Source organism: Panulirus ornatus, chromosome 16, assembly GCF_036320965.1.
Source record: "Panulirus ornatus isolate Po-2019 chromosome 16, ASM3632096v1, whole genome shotgun sequence".
Classification (NCBI taxonomy): Eukaryota; Metazoa; Arthropoda; class Malacostraca; order Decapoda; family Palinuridae; genus Panulirus; species Panulirus ornatus.
In genome coordinates, this window is record NC_092239.1 from 27,391,319 (window position 1) to 27,417,102 (window position 25,784).

Below are 25,784 nucleotides of genomic sequence, written 5' to 3' on the forward strand. Positions count from 1 at the left end.
TATGCCTTCTCCAGATACATAAATGCTACATACAAATCCATTTGCTTTTCTAAGTATTTCTCACATACATTCTTCAAAGCAAACACCTGATCCACACATCCTCTACCACTATACATATATATATATATATATATATATATATATATATATATATATATATATATATATATATATATATATATATATATATATATATATATATATATATATATATATATATATATATATATGTATATATATATATATATATATATATCCCTGGGGATAGGGGGATTAAGAATGCTTCCCACGCATTCCTCACGTGTCGTAGAAGGCGACTAAAGGGGACGGGAGAGGGGGACCAGAACCCCTCCCCTCCTTGTATTTTAACTTTCTAAAAGGGGAAACAGAAGAAGGAGTCACGCGAGGAGTGCTCATCCTCCTCGAAGGCTCAGATTGGGGTGTCTAAATGTGTGTGGATGTAACCAAGATGAGAAAAAAGGAGAGATAGGTAGTATGTTTGAGGAAAGGAACCTGGATGTTTTGGCTCTTAGTGAAACGAAGCTCAAGATTAAAAGGGAAGAGTGGTTTGGGAATGTCTTGGGAGTAAAGTCAGGGGTTAGTGAGAGGACAAGAGCAAGGGGAGGAGTAGCGCTACTCCTGAATCAGGAGTTGTGGGAGTATGTGATAGAATGTAAGAAAGTAAATTCTCGATTGATATGGGTAAAACTGAAAGTTGATGGAGAGAGATGGGTGATTATTGGTGCATATGCACCTGGGCATGAGAAGAAAGATCATGAGAGGCAAGTGTTTTGGGAGCAGCTGAATGAGTGTGTTAGTGATTTTGATGCACGAGACCGGGTTATAGTGATGAGTGATTTGAATGCAAAGGTGAGTAATGTGGCAGTTGAATAAATAATTGGTATACATGGGGTGTTCAGTGTTGTAAATGGAAATGGTGAAGAGCTTGTAGATTTATGTGCTGAAAAAGGACTGGTGATTGGGAATACCTGGTTTAAAAAGCGAGATATACATACGTATACGTAAGTAAGCAGGAGAGATGGCCAGGGAGCGTTATTGGATTACGTGTTAATTGATAGACGCACGAAAGAGAGACTTTTGGATGTTAATGTGCTGAGAGGTGCAACTAGAGGGATGTCTGATCATTATCTTGTGGAAGCAAAGGTGAAGATTTGTGGGGGTTTTCAGAAAAGAAGAGAGAATGTTGGGGTGAAGAGAGTGGTGAGACTAAGTGAGCTTGGGAAGGAGAGTAGGAAGTACCAGGAGAGACTGAGTACAGAATGGAAAAAGGTGAGAACAAAGGAGGTAAGGGGAGTGGGGGAGGAATGGGATGTATTTAGGGAAGCAGTGATGGCTTACGCAAAAGATGCTTGTGGCATGAGAAGCGTGGGAGGTAGGTTGATTAGAAAAGGTAGTGAGTGGTGGGATGAAGAAGTAAGATTATTAGTGAAAGAGAAGAGAGAGGCATTTGAACGATTTTTGCAGAGAAAAGATTCAAATGAGTGGGAGACGTATAAAAGAAAGAGACAGGAGGTCAAGAGGAAGGTGCAAGAGGTGAAAAAGAGGGCAAATGAGAGTTGGGGTGAGAGAGTATCATTAAATTTCAGGGAGAATAAAAAGATGTTTTGGAAGGAGGTAAATAAAGTACGTAAGACAAGGGAGCAAATGGCAATTTCAGTGAAGGGGGCATATGGGGAGGTGATAACAAGTAGTGGTGATGTGAGAAGGAGATGGAGTGAGTATTTTGAAGGTTTGCTGAATGTGTTTGATGATAGAGTGGCAGATGTGGGGTGTCTTGGTCGAGGTGGTGTGCAAAGTGAGAGGGTTAGGGAAAATGATTTGGTAAATAGAGAAGAGGTGGTAAAAGCTTTACGGAAGATGAAAGCCGGCAAAGCAGCAGGTTTGGATGGTATTGCAGTGGAATTTATTAAAAAAGGTGGTGACTGTATTGTTGACTGGTTGGTAAGGTTATTTAATGTATGTATGGTTCATGGTGAGGTGCCTGAGGATTGGCGGAATGCTTGCATAGTGCCACTGTACAAAGGCAAAGGGGATAAGAGTGAGTGCTCAAATTACAGAGGTATAAGTTTGTTGAGTATTCTTCGTAAATTATATGGGAGGGTATTGATTGAGAGGGTGAAGGCATGTACAGAGCGTCAGATTGGGGAAGAGCAGTGTGGTTTCAGAAGTGGTAGAGGATGTGTGGATCAGGTGTTTGCTTTGAAGAATGTATGCGAGAAATACTTAGAAAAACAAATGGATTTGTATGTAGCATTTATGGATCTGGAGAAGGCATATGATGGAGTTGATAGAGATGCTCTGCGGAAGGTATTAAGAATATATTGTGTGGGAGGCAAGTTGTTAGAAGCAGTGAAAAGTTTTTATCGAGTATGTAAGGCATGTGTACGTGTAGGAAGAGAGGAAAGTGATTGGTTCTCAGTGAATGTAGGTTTGCGGCAGGTATGTGTGATGTCTCCATAGTTGTTTAATTTGTTTATGGATGGGGTTGTTAGGGAGGTGAATGCAAGAGTTTTGGAAAGAGGGGCAAGTATGAAGTCTGTTGTGAATGAGAGAGCTTGGGAAGTAAGTCAGTTGTTGTTCGCTGATGATACACCGCTGGTGGCTGATTCATGTGAGAAACTGCAGAAGCTGGTGACTGAGTTTGGTAAAGTGTCTGAAAGAAGAAAGTTAAGAGTAAATGTGAATAAGAGCAAGGTTATTAGGTACACTAGTGTTGAGGGTCAAGTAAATTGGGAGGTTAAGTTTGAATGGAGAAAAGCTGGAGGAAGTGAAGTGTTTTAGGTATCTGGAAGTGGATGTGGGAGTGGATGGAACCATGGAAGCGGAAGTGAATCATAGGGTGGGGGAGGGGGCGAAAATTCTGGGAGCCTTGAAGAATGTGTGGAATTCAAGAACATTATCTCGGAAAGCAAAAATGGGTATGTTTGAAGGAATAGTTGTCCCAACAATGTTGTATGGTTGCGAGGCGTGGGCTATGGATAGAGTTGTTCGCAGGAGGGTGGATGTGCCGGAAATGAGATGTTTGAGGACAATATGTGGTGTGAGGTGGTTTGATCGAGTAAGTAATGTAAGGGTGAGAGAGATGTGTGGAAATATAAAGAGTGTGGTTGAGAGAGCAGAAGAGGGTGTTTTGAAATGGTTTGGTCACATGGAGAGAATGAGTGGAGAAAGATTGACCAAGAGGATATATGTGTCAGAGGTGGAGGGAACGAGGAGAAGTGGGAGACCAAATTGGAGTGGTTTGATGGAGTGAAAAAGATTTTGAGTGATCGGGGCCTGAACATGCAGGAGGGTGAAAGGCGTGTAAGGAATAGAGTGAATTGGAACGATGTGGTATACCGGGGTCGACGTGCTGTCAATGGATTGAACCAGGGCATGTGAAGCGTCTGGGGTAAACCATGCAAAGTGTGTGGGGCCTGGATGTGGAAAGGGAGCTGTGGTTTCGGTGCATTATTACATGACAGCTAGAGACTGAGTGTGAACGAATGGGGCCTTTGGTGTTTTTCCTAGCGCTTCCTCGCACACATGAGGGGGGAGGGGGTTGTTATTCCATGTGTGGCGAGGTGGCGATGGGAACAAATAAAGGCAGACAGTATGAATTATGTACATGTGTATATATGTATATGTCTGTGTGTGTATATATATGTGCACATTGAGATGTATAGGTATGTATATTGCGCATGGGTGGACGTGTATGTATATACATGTGTATGTGGGCGGGTTGGGCCATTCTTTCGTCTGTTTCCTTGCGCTACCTCGCTAACGCGGGAGACAGCGACAAAGCAAAATAAATAGATAGAATAAATAAATAAATATATATATATATATATATATATATATATATATATATATATATATATATATATATATATATATATATATATGTATATATATATATATCTGTCTATCTATCTATCTCTCCTTCGTGGAGGAAGTAGGCTGTAGAAATGCCTGGCTCATCTGGGTTATTTCCGTTCTGACTGCTCGGCATGTGGCTGGAATGCGGGACCGGTTGTGCCAGCGCTCACAACCGTGCATATTTCATCAAGGTCCGACTGTTGAAGGAGATAAGAAAATTTGTGCCAAGTTAACGTAAGACACAAGATGTATGGAATTAACAAATACACCTTCAGAGAAAACCTGGACAAATGGCTAACTCCAGTTCCACAGCAACCAAAGACTGACAACTATGACCTGCGGGGCAGCAGAGAACGACAGCGGTGAGGGTTACGCACCAGACCTACCTCATGGCAAAACCTCGTCCTATGGACTCATAGTTAGGTAGGGACTCCGCTCATCGCATCTTTAGTTGATGATTAAGAGTATTTTTCTACCTGGGACAGCTTGTGGTGGTGATGTGTGAGTTACAGGTCTGGAGAAGGGGAGGGAAGATACAGCAGTTGGAGAAGACGGGAGAGCTGAAATAATGGGTAGTGGTGGATGCATTACGTTACTGGAGATACGAAGCAGTTACAGATATGGGGGGCAGGGCTGAGTGCTAGTTAGGGAAGGACAATGTTATATTGTAGGGGATTAAGCGACGGTACTACAGTACTAGGTTGTAGGGGAACTGTTCCAGGAGTGTCAGTGGTTGAAAATGTTACAATGCTGGATAGTGACAAAAGGTACTACAGTTCTGGGGTGTAAGGAAGTTGTTACAGAACTGGGTAGTGGTAGAATGTGTCACAGTACTTGGTGCTGAGGAAGTGTTACAGTACTGGGTAATGATGAAAGATGCTACAGTACTGGGGAGTAGGGAGCTCGTTACAGTGCTGGGAAGTGTTAGAAGCTGTTACAGTGCTGGAGAGTAGGGAAAGTGTTACAACACTGTGTACTGGGTAATGATGGAAGTTGTTACATTACTGGATAGTGATGAAAGGCACTGTAATACTGGGGGGAAGGGAACTCGTTACAGTACTGGTTAATGTTAGAAGATGTAAAAGTACTGGAGAAAATGGAGTGCTACAACACTGAGGAAAAGGGGAAATCGTTACAGTGCTGGTTTATAATGACAGGGTTTACAGTCCTGGGTAGTGATTGAAGGCAGTGAAGTACTAGGGAGTAGGACAATCGTTACAATACTACGTTAGGTGTTGCAGTACTGGAGAATAGGGAAAATGTTACGGTACAAGGGAGAAGAGAAAGTTTTACAGCACTGAGCAGTCATGGAAGGTGGGAAGTTTAGTGTTACATTAGAGCGTAGTAATAGAAAATATTACTGCACAAGGGAGTTATGGAAGTGTTACAGTACTAGTGAGTAGCGGAATTGTTACAGGATTGAGGAGCAGGGGATGCGTTGCACCAATAAGAAGTAAAAGAAAATGCAACAGTACTGGAGAATAGGGAACCGTATCGGTAGTGGTCAGGAAGTGTCAGTTTCACAGTACCAGCTAGTGTTACAGTCCTCTATGGAGAAGCTTTTACTGAACAAATTTTGACCGATCTTTGTTAGTTGAACCATCCTCCTTAAAGCTACCATGTGCTTGGTGGTATCCTTGCACGGCAAGTGAGGCAGGCTACCTGAGCCGGGAGTCGTCGCAGTCCACAGCAAGTCACCTAGAAAACAGGCAGCGCCTGTACGGTAAGGACCAACAAGGCAGAAGACATGCACCATCCCTATCACATTATAATTCTGCAAGATATCGGACCGAGATGACTCTGTGTGTGGTTCTTTTGTTCTGATATGCTGATGGATTAAGAGGACCTGCAGTATGGTGTGACCAATTCTGACACCAGACCAAAGCTATGGTGTAGCACAAGAGGTAAGCAGGAGCATTGTGGTGTCGACCAGCAAGACTCTGAGCCAGTAGAACCATTAGTACCATGTGGACCAGCAAGAAGACAGGCCAGCAAGATTATTTGTAAGATCTGTCCCAGCAAGACTATTAGTATGGGCTGGCCCACCAAGACACTGAGCCAACAGGACCATTAGTGTGGTCTGACCAACCAAAACACTAGACTAGGGGGACTTCTAATATCTAGTGGCACATCAGTGGCACATGATAATAAACAAAACAAAAATAAAGATTGAACCTGAAGTTGTTGACTATGTAATTTTCCCACAATCTTGTGAAGCTGATGCATTACTGACCTATAGGGAATTGTTAACATCCTATCTCCTCTGATCTTATGATTTCTTTAGAGATCCTTGAACACAACATTCAACACAATCCTGTGTAAGGATGTTGAGATAGAAACGAAATAATTTAAAACAATTTAACGACGATTTTCATATTTCAGACCATCTTGATATCCAGCGGTGCCCACTTCAGCAGCGTACGCAATACTAAAATCACCTAAAGAAAACATCATTAAGCAATAAAGCTGCCTTGAAATAGCTGTTTCTCTAAGCTTTGGCATTCTCGAGAGGCATTCTGACTTTCTCTTCATGGTCAGTCTCCAAGTACTGCAAGTAGACCGCACTAGACAAGCAGACCTCTCAAGATTCTCCTCTCGAGTGGGTACAGTACTCTAGTCGTGGTACAGAGCTGGTCTCTTCCGTCAGTCCTTTACACTGTGTCACTGTTTGTGGCAGAGTTGGAGTGCGGAGGAGTGAGGGCAGGGGAGGCAAGGATACTGGGTCAACCAATACAACTCACCATAATTCCATATTGTTGCTGGTGTTGCTGTTGTTATGCCTGTCTCTTGATCTCATGTCTCTATCGAACAGTCATCTGAGCTGTTCAGTGTTATGTGCATTCCTTCATCTACACCCAAATTTTTCAAGGAGCTTACCATTCTCTTGATAAAGAATTGTGTCCTCTTCTCCCTCCTGACATGATATCCACTCATGTCCTTTATTCGGGAGTCCCTTCTGATATCAAAGAACGAGGTTATATCAACTATTTCGTGGTTTCCTACAGATTCATTGGTAATTATCAAGACTTGCTTCATACTCTATCCTTTTGTGTGGATGGACCAAGTTTCATTTTAACAGATGTTTGCATTGTGCCATCCCCGTTGTGGCAGTTCTGTTTCTTCTGATGAAAAAAAGATCCATTTGGGTCGAACAGTTGCCCTATACATCTTCCAAACTTCTCAAAGTTCAAGTCGTTTACGTTGATTGTGTCAGTGACAAAACATAGATTGCCTCTCATAACGAACCTTGTTTGATATTTTGGTTACGTTCGTTCCCTTGTCCTATAATTGCATGTATGGCGTCGACATTGCATAACGCAATGTTTGGCAAGACATTGTGTCTTGTGTAGCAAAATCGCTGCAGTCATCGGAAAGTTTAGGGGTGGCAGTTAGGGATATCTTTTCTTCCCTTTTTCCATTCAACAAAACCGTGGAACGCTTTACCCTCTCTCTTTTCTCGAACACTTGTGATTTCTCTCATTTCAAAAAGTAAGATTCCAACTTCCTTGAAGACTTACACTAGCCTTTCCTTTTGTCTTACTTTCTGTATTTCACTCAAAGGATAATCCTTGATAAGAACACCCATCTGTGGCTAAAGAATTGGCATGGAGAAAATGTGAGAGGGTGATTGAAATAGAGAGGAGTTGGGAACGGAGGCAAGCTCCTTGCTTCACATCTTTACTGTATGAAGCACTGTTATACTATGTGGAACTGTATATTGTGCATGGCACTGTTACGCTGTGTGGGACTGTATACTGTATGTGCCACTGTTACACTCTTTAGAACTGTATACTGTATTTGACACTGTTATACTGTGTGAAACTGTATATTGTATGTGGCATTGTTACATTGTGTGGAGCTGTATACTGTATGTGGCACTGTTACACTGTGTGGAACTGTATAATGTATGAGGCACTGTTACACTGTGTGGAACTGTATATTTCATGTGGCATTGTAACACTGTGTGTAACTGTATACTGCATGTGGTACTGTTACATTGCGTGGAACTATATACAGTATGCAGCACTGTTACACTGTGTGGCATTGTATATTATATGTAGCACTGTTACACTGTGTAGTACTGTATACTGTAGTGGGACTGTTAAACTGTGTGGTATTATTATACTGTATATATTGAATGTGGCACTATTACACTGTCTGTAGCTGTATACTGTATGTGACACTATAACACTGTGTGGAACTGCATACTGTATGTGGTACTGTTATCCTGGGTATACTGCATACTGTATGCGGTAATGTTACACTGTGTGGTACTATCATACCGTGTGTGGTATTGTTACACTGTGTGAAATCATATATTGCATTTGGTACTGTTAAACTGTGTGGAACTGTATACTGTATGTGCCCTTGCTACAATGTTGCACTTTTGGTATTTAGTGTATGTGGTACTGTTATACTGTATGTGACATTGATACTGTGTGTGGTACTGTTAGTGTATGTGTTTCTGTTATACTGTATGTGACATTGATACTGTGTGTGGTACTGTTAATGTATGTGGTACTGTTATACTGTGTGTGACACTGTTACACTGTGTGATACTATTAGTGTATGTGGTACTGTTATACTGTATGTGACACTGTTACACTATGTGATACTGTTAGTGTTTGTGGTACTGTTATACTGTATGTGACACTGTTACACTGTGTGATACTGTTAGTGCTTGTGGTACTGTTATACTGTATGTGACACTGTTACACTGTGTGACACTGTTAGTGCTTGTGGTACTGTTATACTGTATGTGACACTGTTACACAGTGTGATACTGTTAGTGCTTGTGGTACTGTTATACTGTATGTGACACTGTTACAGTGTGTGATACTATTATTGTATGTGGTACTGTTATACTGTATGTGACACTGTTACAGTGTGTGATACTGTTAGTGTATGTGGTACTGTTATACTGTATGTGACACTGTTACAGTGTGTGATACTGTTATAGTGTATGTGGTACTGTTATACTGTATGTGACACTGTTACAGTGTGTGATACTGTTAGTGTATGTGGTACTGTTATACTGTATTTGACACTGTTACAGTGTGTGATACTGTTATAGTGCATGTGGTAATGTTATACTGTATGTGACACTGTTACACTGTGTGGTACTCTTTTAGTGTATGTGTTAATGTTATACTGTATGTGACACTGTTACACTGTGTGGTACTCTTTTAGTGTATGTGTTAATGTTATACTGTATGTGACACTGTTCTCTATGTAGTATAGTTATAGTGTATGTGGTACGGTTATACTGTATGTGGCACTATTTTCCTGTTCTTTGCAGTTATACTGTTTGTGCGACGGTTACATGAACTTCTTTCTCGGCGGAACCTTTCAGCTTTACTTAATTTCTCCTATGAATTCGAAAATTTCTCAGAGAAATACTGTTACTTCATCTCTAGAGATACTGTCTCTCGTAAACATTGTAGTATCGTAGTGACCTCGCTCACTGTGCATACTTCCCACTTCCTGTCCAGAATATTGACTTACTTTCAGATTCCCATTATGATAATTACAGCCAGGCATCTCTCTTTTTCCTGAGAAGATTCTTTGGAACAGATTACGTTCTCATGTACCCCTTATTTACTGGATATCTAGTTTCAGCAACATATATCATCAAAGCGTACGTGAAAATCATGACAAATTTCAGCAAGTGAATTTCTATCTTGTCTTAAATCAGATGATGCAGCCTTTCTCCGGTCTAATGTGTTGATAAAATGCATGACTCCGTCAACAGCACTGTAGCTGCAGTACGAAATGATGCCGTTATAAGGAGGTAGTCTAAGGGGCTGTGTTCATCGTCCATGGGCGTCCGGGCTCAGATATCCCGTGAAGATCTTAACAAGGTCAGTGTGAGAGCTAACTTATCTCCGTCGTCTCAAGTTAACTACATTAACTCAGTACCTGACCTTCACAGCAGCGTCACACATCTTTATCACACTCTTAAGTATCCTGAGCAAATCACAATAATCTCCCTTTGGAAAGCTCATTCGAAAATGACTAACAACCATCATTCTGGCAACTGCTAAACTTAACCGAATACAAACTTAACCCCATGAGCACGATGGCAGTTATTACCAGATGCCACTTGCAAGAGGTTACACCTGGAGTGAAAAGTCACCTTTGGTGAGGCTGCATAACTAGGAATACAGTCTCGTTAAAGACCGCATCACTCCAAAGAATTCCACTTTACTGTACTGTACGATGGTTAAACACACCGTGCACATCACAATGCACTCACTCCAAGCTTCCATTATACTCATCCAACGATAAACTTTGGATACTATCCACAATTCGTTCGTCTATATTCACTTACACCAAAATTACAGTTTTCTCATCTTATACTAGTTAATATGTACATACATTGGTCATTGTACACTCATATTAGCATCAATTATCCTCACCGTAAAACGTACATTGGTCAGAATACAAATCATCTTGGTGGAGGAAATATTCTGTTCTCAAGATAACCAGAACTTTCCTATTGTTTAACATCTAAATAATCTGTTGTGCCACATCATCAGTCGTACTATTCCCATACGACCATCCTCAACCCCACACACTAAATCTTCTTTGATAGAATCTGTTTCATACTGCCAGTAGTATCTATACTCTAATCTACGTTTCATTTGCATAACAACATACCTTCTCCCACTTTAATTGTTCATAACATTAGTATTATTACTTTCTGTTACATTGTGCTTAAACGTATTACTGTCAAAGTGATCATTCATCGTCTCACATTTATTCATTTCTTCTTGTTCATGCTTCATCAATGTTCTTATCTCTATCATTAGATATATGACATGGGACGTGAATTTCATCATTAGCAGTTGCACATTTTGTTAACATATCCATAGTCTCATTTAGATAAAGTTCAACATGAGAAGGTACTCAATGAAACCGATTATCAAATTTCTTTATAATATTCTTACATAACAAGAAAATCCACCCAAAACCGAATCCCTACTATTAAATGATTCTAATGGTCCTATACTAACAATGAAAATAAATTCACCCTTTCCTTTATCCTTAACAGAGAGAACAATGAATTCCTTAACTCTTCTTTCTTCATCTACTGAACCGTCACGGAAAATATGACTTATCTTTCTTTGGCGTGACCATCAATCAAGTGATTATGATATGGTCTCATTTAATGGCTTAACATCCGCTCTCTCTTCTTCCCGGGGGTGAAAAGTATTCCTGCCCTCCTGCACTGGATAACAAAACTAACTTCGTACACATTCCTTCGCATTCCTAAAAAGAATCCACCTTACATTGTCTCCTACTATGCAACACTCGAACAATTCAAGTCCTCCGCTTCTTCATAGTAATTATATCAGATCTTTCCCTTTAATTTCCTGTCGTCTATCATGAATACTTGACAGACTGCATCAAGCATTGAATTTCGTTGTCATCCCAGCATAACTCCCATTGCTTCATTCTTTATTATTTCACTTTCAACAATCCTAATCTTACCAAACACCGACAAGCTTGGTGCAGCATATTAAATTAACGACCTAACAATTCTTATACACATCATACGTAGGTGTACAGTATCCTAACACTGTATCACAACCAAGACACAGCTGACAACGGCTGTGATCTAAAGTTGTGATGCATCTCAAGTTTGGCATTTTAAACAAACTTATTATAATCACATACACTACCAGATATTTATTGGCCTGTACTCTCTCAAAGCTTATCTCATCTAATGTTAATGTAATGTTCCTATGAGTCCTACATTAGTCATTAGTTTTATCTATATCTACAGCAACTCAGCTTTGCGTAATTTGCACGAAGATTATTCAGTGCCACTTGCATCTCCTTTTCCGTAGATGGCTGCATTAGAACATCGTCAGCGTAAATTAATTGGTATGACTCGGCTAGGGTACTCACCCTTCGCGGCTTTATTCATTAGTATATTAAGATAATGTTGGACGTAAGACTCATCCCTGAGGAGTTCCTAATTGAAAATCCCTAGTATGAAAAAGTTTCCTCCTGATGCCAGAACTTGGCACATCTCTCATGGAGATATTAGGAAATTCACCCTAACATCCTGCCAGACACATGCCAGTTTCCCAGTTCATATATCATCATCTGGCACTCTAGAGGTCCATTAAAAGTCTGCAGGCAATGTTAGTATTGGACAAACAAGTCATACCACAATCAAGTGTACCTCAGTCTTTAATAAAACCGTAGAAACTGCTGGAGATCTTGTCACCCAAGACGTACAAGCCTATCAAAAGTTATCCTTTCCAACATTTTACATATATAGGATGTTAAGGAGACTAGACTGTAACTACCAATGCCCTATGGCGATAACAGCCTCCTTCCACTCTTTCGGAAATTTCCCCATTCAGCAACTCATGCTAAATATATCTCACACAACCTCATTGTTAAGACCTGCTAAAGAGTTCAAGATGTCATACGTAACACAATCAGCTCCCGGAGCAGTAGACCTTCCAATCTCAATCGCAGCTAAAAACTCCTCTGTTGTAATACCTGCACACGATTTGTCCTGTCTATGAACACATGTATGAATTCCCTTTTCTCAAAGACAGCATTCCTTTATTCTCGTCTAACCACCAATAACGATAAACATAACATGGCAGCTTGCATCCCTTTCTCTACCATCAACCACCCTCTTTGGATCAGCTATTACACTAGGTCCTTTCCTCATTCCCCTCACCCTATTAACTTCACCCCCTGACCACTCTATACACCTTTGCTACTCTATTAAAACAAATCTCTCTCTTCCACATACTTTTGCTAACCTCAACCTCAACCTCAACCTCAACCAGTGGCAATCAGTACATCTTTAGCATAAGTCCACTTGCTGACAGTAGTTCCTCTGTGATAAAAAACAATTTTTTACGACAATTTCCCCTCATCTGACCTACTATATATTCATACTAGCTATCTAAATCATGTGGCTGATACTCACTTTACCAACGTGTCATCTAGTTTATGACGTCATCTTTACTCCTATCTAGTCTGAATCTTGTTCTACTGTAACACACATTTTCTTCAATGGAAGTACAAGGATGATCCACTTTTCAATTTCCTCCCATATCTCATGTATTCAACAAACAAGCATAGTCAGCCCTCCCTTCAAGCACTCTTGCATCATGATAGTCACTTAGGAACTGATGCCAAATTCACTATTCCAGTTCCACCTACCTCTGGAATCTAGCTCGTCATGCTCAGCATTCAGGTCCTCCACCACCAATTAGGTAAAGACAAATAATAAAGTAGATTTTCTAATCTAAGTGAACTCTGACTCACATCCACATTAACTAGGTTTATAAAATCCTTAGCAACTCTTATCCTGACTTAGATAATTCTGTTTCAGATATACATTAATAGGTCTATAAGGCCATCAGCAACTCTTATCCTGAACCCTATATACTCTAGTCCATCAGATTTCGTTAAGAGTTCTGATGATACTACTTGTATACTTCTTTTAACTGATATAGATAATCTCATGATACCTACATCTGCCTTTAGAATAAATTTGCGATAGCTCTTAATAAGCAATAGTTTACCATCCCGATCCCATGTTTTCTACGCTCCCACTATGCCAATATTATTTTATACATAATGCTCATTAGTCATCCTGTTACGAAGACTACTTACACTCCCAGTTATAACTTAAATGTTTCCCGAATCCTTCCCCACTGGTGCATGATTATCTTCGTAAGGTCAATATTCTTTATCTCATCATCCAAAACAAAATCCTCTTAGGTGAGGAATGCATTCAACATACTAATTAGTAAAGTGACTTTCCCTACAAGATTCACCGTCTCGCTATAGAACCTCTTCAAGAGGATCATTAGACCTCTGCTGGCGAAGAACAAAATGGGCTTTTTGTTCTTCACCAGCATTTCCATTTCCTCTTTAAGGTTTATGTATTTCCTCTTCAACTTAACAACTTCACTTCGAAAACATTAACAACAGTAACCTCAGACACATCCTGTCGTCGTTGATATGAATTGTTGTTCAGTATCTGACAATGTGTTGACGACAGACTCTGGTACAAGTATACCACCACACCGCTGGCTCACCTCCCCTACATGTTGCTGCTTTAGGCTCACTACGACTACGTACTAACTAGCTTAGGGAACCCCGAGTCAGGTTCCGACATAAGTTTCGACACAACCCTTACAGGTGTGACCTGTCACCATCTTTTCCTTTACCTTAGTAAATATTTTAGGTCGTGTCAAACTTGACTGACCGTGCATTATGAGCCTCACCACAATCACATCACTTCTAGATTTTCCTCCTGTCCTTTATTTTCTAGCGCACTCCTTACTGTGATGTCTTTTGCCACAGTACTTACACTTAGATCCATACTTACACCACCAAGCCTTATGCCCATAATGAGAGCAGTTGAAACAGAGAGGCGGAAGTTTAAGAGACTTTCGTGCATTCCTCCAGCCATTTCCAGGTATTCACATTCTGTCTAGGATCACTCTTTCGTAAATGCCATAACACTAGCCTTCTCTTGTCCGTTCACAAGATGACGTTTTGCACACACCACATATTAGTATATCCCAAAAGCAACACGAGATCTAATCCTTGTTATAGAATGTTATCGAGACTTTTGCGTATTTCTCTGCACTAGGGTCTGCTAATGCCACATCTTGAAATCCATTTGTCGTTAGGCGCTCCACAGCTTTCTAAACCTTCGCTGTTAAGAACGGTTGATTCCCTCCCTCATTCAAGAGCGATCGAAACTCCCGGTGCTTCACAGTCATTTGTGAAGCCTACGCCTGCTTCTGAGTCTATGTTAACGAATTTCCGTTCTGAAAGTACAAGTCGCTTCCTCCTAGGGCTCATCTCCTCCTGCACACCAGCTGTCGCCTCCTGCCTGATCTTCCTCTCTCTTTCTCGGAGCTTCCCCTCGATCGCCTGCACTGACCTTACGAGTCTTCTACCGCTGAGAGGCCTACCGTAAGCACGTCTCCCTCTTGTTTACACTCAGACTCCATACATTCCATCCCGTCCCGTCAGGAGCTCGAACCAGACTCTACCAAGGTTCCAGGTTCGAATCAAACAATTGAGCGTAGCTGCTGACAAGCTGTTAGCCCATTCGTGGTTAATGTGGGATTTGTTTGTTGAAAAAGAGGTCCTGGTACCAGAAAACTAGGACTTGTTCAGAGAAGTTGGTTCTGGAGTAATTATAGATAGATAAAAAAGCACGATGACGTGATGTGTAACCTGATTCTTAGGAATCAGGTGAAATACTAGGTAAATTAATATACCCTTAGGTTGTACCATCATCCTTAAGGGTCATACCGACGTGCTTTAGGATCGTACCGTTACTGTTACTATTACTCAAAAGGGGAGAGTATAGACACAGTAGTAAGATGATGGGCCATCCCCTTGCATGAGAAATCTACGTAATTCTGACATCCCTTCAAATCGCAAGAATCTAAATCTTTCCTGAAATTCCTTATCCCACATTAGAGCTCCACCTTCAAGGATCTCAATTCCCCACACCTGATATATGGTATACCTGCATTAACAACTTACGCTCCAGTACCCAATGCTCTCTACATAAGTGGTACTCATTTCTGCTCCATAAAAACTAAATTCCTGAGGTAGAATTGATATATCTATCTTATCTACGATTTCAGAAACACATCTTCTTTTCTGTTCTGCTTTCATTTTCTTATTCTTTTTCATCTTAATCAGAAAATTATTTTTCTCTTTTACTTTGCCCTAATTCAACCGTCTTTTTTCCTATTAAGTCCAAGCCTCAATAAGTATTTCCGTCCGCGACTGAAGCTTTTGATATGAGGAGAATATTATTCAACGAAGAGAGATTTATAATTCGGACATCTAAAACCTACACCGTTAAAAGCGACGTTTTTAAATTCTTCTCACGATTCCATAATAATTATTTTCCTCTGGTAACCTAGGTTCCCACAGCCAAAGATTTATCCTGGGTCGGAATATATATATTGAGGAGAAACCAATATATATATATATATATATATATATATATATATATGTATATATTTTGAGTGATCGGGGCCTGAACTTGCAGGAGGGTGAGAGGCGGGCAAGGAATAGAGTGAATTGGATCGATGTGGTATACCGGGGTTGACGTGCTGTCAATGGATTGAATCAGGGCATGTGAAGCGTCTGGGGTGGGCCATGGACGGTTCTGTGGGGCCTGGATGTGGAGGGGGTGCTGTGGTTTCGGGCATTATTGCATGATGGCTGGAGACTGAGTGTGAACGAATGGGGCCTTTGTTGTCCTTTCCTAGCGCTACCTCGCACACATGAGGGGGCAGGGGGATGTTATTCCGTGTGTGGCGGGGTGGTGATGCGGGTGAGTAGGGGCAGACAGTGTGAATTGTGTGCATGTGTATATATGTGTGTGTCTGTGTGTGTATATGTATGTGTAACTGGAGGGATGTCTGATCATTATCTTGTGGAGGCTAAGGTGAAGATTTGTATGGGTTTTCAGAAAAGAAGAGTGAATGTTGGGGTGAAGAGGGTGGTGAGAGTAAGTGAGCTTGGGAAGGAGACTTGTGTGAGGAAGTACCAGGAGAGACTGAATACAGAATGGAAAAAAGTGAGAACAACGGAAGTAAGGGGAGTGGGGGAGGAATGGGATGTATTTAGGGAATCAGTGATGGATTGTGCAAAAGATTCTTGTGGCATGAGAAGAGTGGGAGATGGGTTGATTAGAAAGGGTAGTGATTAGTGAGATGAAGAAGTAAGATTATTAGTGAAAGAGAAGAGAGAGGCATTTGGACGATTTTTGCAGGGAAAAAATGCAATTGAGTGGGAGATGTATAAAAGAAAGAGACAGGAGGTCAAGAGAAAGGTGCAAGAGGTGAAAAAGAGGGCAAATGAGAGTTGGGGTGAGAGAGTATCATTAAATTTTAGGGAGAATAAAAAGATGTTCTGGAAGGAGGAAAATAAAGTGCGTAAGACAAGGGAGCAAATGGGAACTTCAGTGAAGGGCGCAAATGGGGAGGTGATAACAAGTAGTGGTGATGTGAGAAGGAGATGGAGTGAGTATTTTGAAGGTTTGTTGAATGTGTTTGATGATACAGTGGCAGATATAGGGTGTTTTGGTCGAGGTGGTGTGCAAAGTGAGAGGGTTAGGGAATATGATTTGGTAAACAGAGAAGAGGTAGTAAAAGCTTTACGGAAGATGAAAGCCGGCAAGGCAGCAGGTTTGGATGGTATTGCAGTGGAATTTATTAAAAAAGGGGGTGACTGTATTATTGACTGGTTGGTAAGATCATTTAATGTATGTATGACTCATGGTGAGGTGCCTGAGGTTTGGCGGAATGAGTGCATAGTGCCATTGTACAAAGGCAAAGGGGATAAGAGTGAGTGCTCAAATTACAGAGGTATAAGTTTGTTGAGGATTCCTGGTAAATTATATGTGAGGGTATTGATTGAGAGGGTGAAGGCATGTACAGAGCATCAGATTGGGGAAGCGCAATGTGGTTTCAGAAGTGGTAGAGGATGTGTGGATCAGGTGTTTGCTTTGAAGAATGTATGTGAGAAATACTTAGAAAAGCAAATGGATTTGTATGTAGCATTTATGGATCTGGAGGAGGCATATGATAGAGTTGATAGAGATGCTCTGTGGAAGGAATTAAGAATATATGGTGTGGGAGGCAAGTGTTAGAAGCAGTGAAAAGTTTTTATCGAGGATATAAGGCATGTGTACGTGTAGGAAGAGAGGAAAGTGATTGGTTCTCAGTGAATGTAGGTTTGCGGCAGGGGTGTGTGATGTCTCCATGGTTGTTTAATTTGTTTATGGATGGGGTTGTTAGGGAGGTGAATGCAAGAGTTTTGGAAAGAGGGGCAAGTATGAAGTCTGTTGGGGATGAGAGAGCTTGGGAAGTAAGTCAGTTGTTGTTCGCTGATGATACAGCTCTGGAGGCTGATTCATGTGAGAAACTGCAGAAGCTGGTGACTGAGTTTGGTAAAGTGTCTGAAAGAAGAAAGTGAAGAGTAAATGTGAATAAGAGCAAGGTAATTAGGTACAGTAGGGTTGAGGGTCAAGTCAATTGGGAGGTAAGTTTGAATGGAGAAAAACTGGAGGAAGTAAGGTGTTTTAGATATCTGGGAGTGGATCTTGCAGAGGATGGAACCATGGAAGCGGAAGTGGATCATAGGGTGGGGGAGGGGGCGAAAATCCTGGGAGCCTTGAAGAATGTGTGGAAGTCCAGAACATTATCTCGGAAAGCAAAAATGGGTATGTTTGAAGGAATAGTGGTTCCAACAATGTTGTATGGTTGCGAGGCGTGGGCTATGGATAGAGTTGTGCGCAGGAGGATGGATGTACTGGAAATGAGATGTTTGAGGACAATGTGTGGTGTGAGGTGGTTTGATCGAGTAAGTAACGTAAGGGTAAGAGAGATGTGTGGAAATAAAAAAGAGCATGTGAAGCGTCTGGGGTGAACCATGGAAAGCTGTTTAGGTATGTATATTTGCGTGTGTGGACGTATGTATATACATGTGTATGGGGGTGGGTTGGGCCATTTCTTTCGTCTGTTTCCTTGCGCTACCTCGCAAACGCGGGAGACAGCGACAAAGCAAAAAAAAAAAATATATATGTATATATATATATATATATATATATATATATATATATATATATATATATATATATATATATATATATATATATATATATATATATATATATATATATATATATACCCATTTTTGGTTGTTTAATTTGTTTATGGATGGGGTTGTTAGGGAGGTAAATGCAAGAGTTTTGGAAAGAGGGGCAAGTATGAAGTCTGTTGGGGATGAGAGAGCTTGGGAAGTGAGTCAGTTGTTGTTCGCTGATGATACAGCGCTGGTGGCGGATTCATGTGAGAAACTGCAGAAGCTGGTGACGGAGTTTGGTAAAGTGTGTGGAAGAAGAAAGTTAAGAGTAAATGTCAATAAGAGCAAGGTTATTAGGTACAGTAGGGTTGAGGGTCAAGTCAATTGGGAGGTGAGTTTGAATGGTGAGAGGCTGGAGGAAGTGAAGTGTTTTAGATATCTGGGAGTGGATCTGTCAGCGGATGGAACCATGGAAGCGGAAGTGGATCATAGGGTAGGGGAGGGGGCGAAAATTTTGGGAGCCTTGAAAAATGTGTGGAAGTCGAGAACATTATCCCGGAAAGCAAAAATGGGTATGTTTGAAGGAATAGTAGTTCCAACAATGTTGTATGGTTGCGAGGCGTGGGCTATGGATAGAGTTGTGCGTAGGAGGATGGATGTGCTGGAAATGAGATGTTTGAGGACAATGTGTGGTGTGAGGTGGTTTGATCGAGTAAGTAACGTAAGGGTAAGAGAGATGTGTGAAAATAAAAAGAGCGTGGTGGAGAGAGCAGAAGAGGGTGTTTTGAAATGGTTTGGGCACATGGAGAGAATGAGTGAGGAAAGATTGACCAAGAGGATATATGTGTCGGAGGTGGAGGGAACGAGGAGAAGAGGGAGACCAAATTGGAGGTGGAAAGATGGAGTGAAAAGGATTTTGTGTGATCGGGGCCTGAACATGCAGGAGGGTGAAAGGAGGGCAAGGAATAGAGTGAATTGGAGCGATGTGGTATACAGGGGTTGACGTGCTGTCAGTGGATTGAATCAAGGCATGTGAAGCGTCTGGGGTAAACCATGGAAAGCTGTGTAGGTATGTATATTTGCGTGTGTGGACGTGTGTATGTACATGTGTATGGGGGGGGTTGGGCCATTTCTTTCGTCTGTTTCCTTGCGCTACCTCGCAAACGCGGGAGACAGCGACAAAGTATAAAAAAAAAAAAAAAAAAAAAAAAATATTTTTATAATAATATATATATATATATATATATATATATATATATATATATATATATATATATATATATATATATATATATATATATATATATATATATATATATATATATATATATATATATATATTTATATATATATATATATATATATATATATATATATATATATATATATATATATATATATATATATATATATATATATATATATATATATATATATATTTTCTTATGAGTCCACGGGAAAATGAAGCACGATAAGGTCCCAAGTGCACTTTCGGGTAACAATCAAATAATCAGTGGAGAGACAAGAGAGAAATATAACAGTCAGTTGATATTCATCAAAGAGATGAAGCTAGGACGCCATTTGGTAAACATGTGCTGGTCCAAAACATAAAACGAGCGTTCATAAACTTATCATTTTACAAATTTTATCAACAATAAAGTTATCTAATTTGTATAGACCATCACCAATATCAAGATTATAATTCTTTGTGTATTTAATAATTGGAGATTCAATGATATTTCTATTGGTGATAGAGTTAGACTTAATAACTGAGACGACGTTACTCCAGTCAATACAATGATCTTAGTACTTAACGTGATTAAACAAGGCATTTGATTCTTATCCCGGTCTTATACTATATCTATATTGCTTAAGACTAACAGAAAGATACTTACTAATCGGACCAACATAAAATTTATCACAGCTTTCACAAGGCACTTTATAGATGCATCCAAGAGAATTTTCTAGTGAATTCCTGATTAAGATATTCTTTATAGTATTATTGTTGCTAAAGGCAACATTTTCATTAAAGGATTTAAGCAACATGGGAAGCAAAGTGAAATCATAATTGAAATTGAGAACTAAAAGATTCTTGGTGTCAATAGGAGGTTTGGGCTCAACTCTTTAAAATGATTTCTTTGCTAACTTAAGGGATTTATCAATGAAAGATCTACGGTGCTTTAACTTAGATCCAACAGAACATATCTTCTCAAACTCATCATCAATAAACTCTGGAGTGCAAATACGTAATGCCGTAAGGAACTTAGATTGAAATGATGATATTTTATCTCTGTCATGTTGAGATGAGTAATAATGGATATATGAGCATACATTGGTGGGTTTTCTGTATATGTTAAACTGAAACGTATTTCCTTGTCTATGGATCATGCAATCTAAAAATGGTAACATACCACTATTTTCATTTTCTACAGTAAATTTGATGGAAGGTACTAAATTGTTAAGTAAGGGGAGAAATATTAGTAAATTTTCATTTGTTGGCCAAACACAAAGAACTTCATCTACATACCTAAACAAAATTGCATTAGAAGGTAAGATATCCTTTAGTAATTTTGTTCCAAAAAATTCCATATACAGATTACTTAGTAGAGGTGAAAGAGGGTTACCCATTGCCATACCAAATATTAGAGCATAATTGTCTCCATTAAATTGAAATACAGTCTTTTATACATAGTTTCATCAGTTCAATGAAATCAGACTTTGAAACAGGTAAATGTATATCATCCAAGACATCAAATAAATATTCTAAATGGTCATCAACTTGAGCTTTAGTGAAAAGTGAGGAAACATCAAAGCTAACTAGTTTGGAATCAAAATTGAAATTGACATTATTTAGCTTGTTGACTAAATCTACATTGTTCATGATATTAGAATTTGATACCTTACCCACTAAAGGGCTTAATAAAGAAAATAACCATTTTGACAGTTTATATGTGATGGAGCCTACTGAACTCACTATAGGTCTTGCTGGAAAATTCTGTTTATGTGTTTTGATAAGTCCATACATACATGGCAATGAAGGGGACAAAGATGACAAACTTTTGATAAGAGAAATGTTACCTTTCAACAACAAATTCATTTCTTTATTGAAATGAGGATTAACTGCTTCTAAGGGATTTTTACTAAGTTTAGAATATGTTGTGTCATCATTTAGAAGATCATTCATTTTAGATAAATCGTTACTTTTGTCTAAAATCACTACGTTGTTAACCTTATCTGCTTTAGTAATATGTGTATCCTTGTCTTTTGTTAAGGTGTTAATAGCTCTTATGAATCTTTTAGGGCAATTAGGTTCCAATGGTTTTGACAAACTGTTATACACTAAACCCTTACAGATATTACTATCATCATTATTTAAATTACTGTATTTTTCTAAATTACAAAAAGACTTCGTGACATCAACACAGCTGGCTTCTCTATTAGAGCACACAAAACTTAAACCATATCCTAATGCACACGAGGAATCTTTATCTAGTTGTTTATTTGACAGCTCTACTACAAAAGATGGGTTTGTGTTCTTGGCCCAGTCGCTGTTTTCAATAAGATGGCTCAACTTGCGATTTAGTGACACTTGTAGCCTATTGCATTCTTTCCTTAGTTTATCATAGCAATAGTCCAACATCTGGTTCTTCCATTGTGTCGGTATGGCCATTTGAAAGGCACGTTTCTTCTCTCTTGAAATGCGAAAAGCCTCCTCCATTTCAAGTTTTTAAATTCAATGTTTTCCTTTAAAACAATATTTTGGAATTGGCCAAATGGTCGACCAGACAGCTGCAACAAACGTTAAAGTCGGACAGATCTTGGACTTTCTTCTTTCGTTTCTGCTTTATCCAAATCGCTAATCAAGGCCCACCAACTGAAGTTACGATTTGGATTCCTTAGGAAATGCCTTGATGAACAAGTGATGCCAAGATCTGTCCACCTCAACGTTTGTTGCAGCTGTCTGGTCGACCATTTGACCAATTCCAAAATATCATTTTAAAGAAAAACATTGAATTAACGAAACTTGAAATGGAGTAGGCTTTTCGCATTTCAAGAGGGAAGAAACGTGCCTTTCAAATGGCAATACCAACACACTGGAAGAATCAGATGTTGGAGTATTCCTATGGTAAGTTAAGGAAAGAATGCAATAGGCTACACGTGTCACTAATTCGTAAGTTGAACCATCTTATTGAAAACAGCGACTGGACCAAGAACACAAACCCATCTTTTGAGTTAAACCTGTCTAATAAACAACTAGATAAAGATTCCTCGTATGCATTAGGGTATGGTCTAAGTTTTGTGTGCTCTAACAGAGAAGCCAGCTGTGTTGATTTCACAAAGTGTTTTTGTAATTTAGAAAAATACAGTAATTCAAGTAATGATGATATCAATATCTGTAAGGGTTTAGTGTATTCCAGTTTGTCAAAACCATTGGAACCTAATTGCCCTAAATGATTCATAAGAGCTATTAACACCTTAAAAAAAGACAAGAATATACATATTACTAAAGCAGATAAGGCTAACACTGTAGTGATTTTAGACAAAAGTAACTATTTATCTAAAATGAATGATCTTTTAAATGATGACACAACATATTCTAAATTTAGTAAAAATCCCTTAGAAGCAGGTAATTCTCACTTCAATAAAGGAATGAAGTTGTTGTTGAGAGGTAACATTTCTCTTATCAGAAGTTTGTCGTCTTTGTCCCCTTCATTGCCATATATGTATGGACTTATCAAAACACATAAACAGAATTTTCCAGCAAGACCTATAGTGAGTTCAGTAGGCTCCATCATATATAAATTGTCAAAATGGTTAGTTTCTTTATTAAGCCCTTTAGCGGGTAAGGTATCATATTCTAATATCATGAACAATGTAGATTTAGTCAACAAGCTAAACAATATCAATATCAATTTTGATTTCAAACTAGTTAGCTTTGATGTTTCCTCACTTTTCACTAAAGTTTCAGTTGAAGACCTTTTAGAATATCTATTTGATGTCTTGGATGATATTCATTTACCTGTTTCAAAGTCTGATTTCATTGAACTGATAAAACTATGTATAAAAGACTGTATTTCAATTTAATGGAGATTATTATGCTCAAAAATTTGGTATGGCAAATCTTTATATGAAAGTTTTTGAAACAAAATTACTAAAGGATATCTTACCTTCTAATGCAATTTGGTTTAGGTATGTAGATGATGTTCTTTGTGTTTGGCCAACAAATGAAAATTTACAAATATTTCTCCCTTTACTTAACAATTTAGTACCATCCATCAAATTTACTGCAGAAAATGAAAATAGTGGTATGTTACCATTTTTAGATTGCATGATCCATAGACAAGGAAACAAGTTTAAGTTTAATATACAGAGAAAACCCACCAATTTATGCTCATAAACCATTATTACTCATCTCAATATGACAGAGTTAAATCATCATTTTAGTCTATGTTCCTTAGGGGATTACTTATTTGCAGTCCAGAGTTTATTGATGATGAGTTTGAGAAGATATATTCTATTGGATCTAAGTTAAAGTACCATACATCTATCATTGATAAATCCCTTAAGTTAGCAAAGAAATCATTTTATAGATTTGAGCCCAAACCTCCAATTGACACCAAGAATCTTTTAGTTCTCCCTTTTAATTATAATTTCACTTTGCTTCCCATGTTGCTTAAATCCTTTAATGTAAGCGTTGCCTTTAGCAACAATAATACTATAAAGAATATCAACAGCTTTCCATGGTTTACCCCAGACGCTTCACATGCCCTGATTCAATCCACTGACAGCACGTCAACCCCGGTATACCACATCGATCCAATTCACTCTATTCCTTGCCCTCCTTTCACTCTCCTGCATGTTCAGGCCCCGATCACACAAAATCTTTTTCACTCCATCTTTCCACCTCCAATTTGGTCTCCCACTTCTCCTCGTTCCCTCCACCTCCGACACATATATCCTTTTGGTCAATATTTCCTCACTCATTCTCTCCATGTGCCCAAACCATTTCAAAACACCCTCTTCTGCTCTCTCAACCACGCTCTTTTTATTTCCACAAATCTCTCTTACCCTTAGGTTACTTACTCGATCAAACCACCTCACACCACACATTGTCCTCAAATATCTCATTTCCAGCACATCCATCCTCCTGTGCACAACTCCATCCATAGCCCACGCCTCGCAACCATACAACATTGTTGGAACCACTATTCATTCAAAAATACCCATTTTTGCTTTCCGAGATAATGTTCTCGACTTCCACACATTCTTCAAGGCTCCCAGGAATTTCACCCCCTCCCCCACCCTATGATCCACTTCCGCTTCCATGGTTTCATGCGCTGCCAGAGCCACTCCCAGATATCTAAAACACTTTACTTCCTCCAGTTTTTCTCAATTCAAACTAACCTCCCAATTGACTTGACCCTCACACCTACTGTACCTAATAACATTGCTCTTATTCACATTTACTCTTAACTTTCTTCTTTCATACACTTTACCAAACTCAGTCACCAGCTTCTGCAGTTTCTCACAAGAATCAGCCACCAACGCTGTATCATCAGCGAACAACAACAACTTCCCAAGCTATCTCATCCCCAACAGACTGTATACTTGCCCCTCTTTCCAAAACTCTTGCATTCACCTCCCTAACAACCACATCCATAAACAAATTAAACAACCATGGAGACATCACACACCCCTGCCGCAAAACTACATTCACTGAGAACCAATCACTTTCCTCTCTTTCTACACGTACACATGCCTTACATCCTCGATAAAAACTTTTCAATGCTTCTAACAACTTGCCTCCCACACCATATATTCTTAATGCCTTCCACAGAGCATCTCTATCAACTCTATCATATGCCTTCTCCAGATCCATAAATGCTACATGCAAATCCATTTGCTTTTCTAAGTATTTCTCACATACATTCTTCAAAGCAAACACCTGATCCACACATCCTCTACCACTTCTGAAACCACACTGCTCTTCCCCAGTTTGATGCTCTGTACATGCCTTCACCCTCTCAATCAATATCCTCCCATATAATCCACCAGGAATACTCAACAAACTTATACCTCTGTAATTTGAGCACTCACTCTTATCCCCTTTGCCTTTGTACAATGGCACTATGCACTCATTCCGCCAATCCTCAGGCACCTCACCATGAGTCATACATACATTAAAAAACCTTACCAACCAGTCAATAATACAGTCACCCCCTTTTTCAATAAATTCCACTGCAATACCATCCAAACCTGCTGCCTTGAAGGCTTTCATCTTCCGCAAAGCT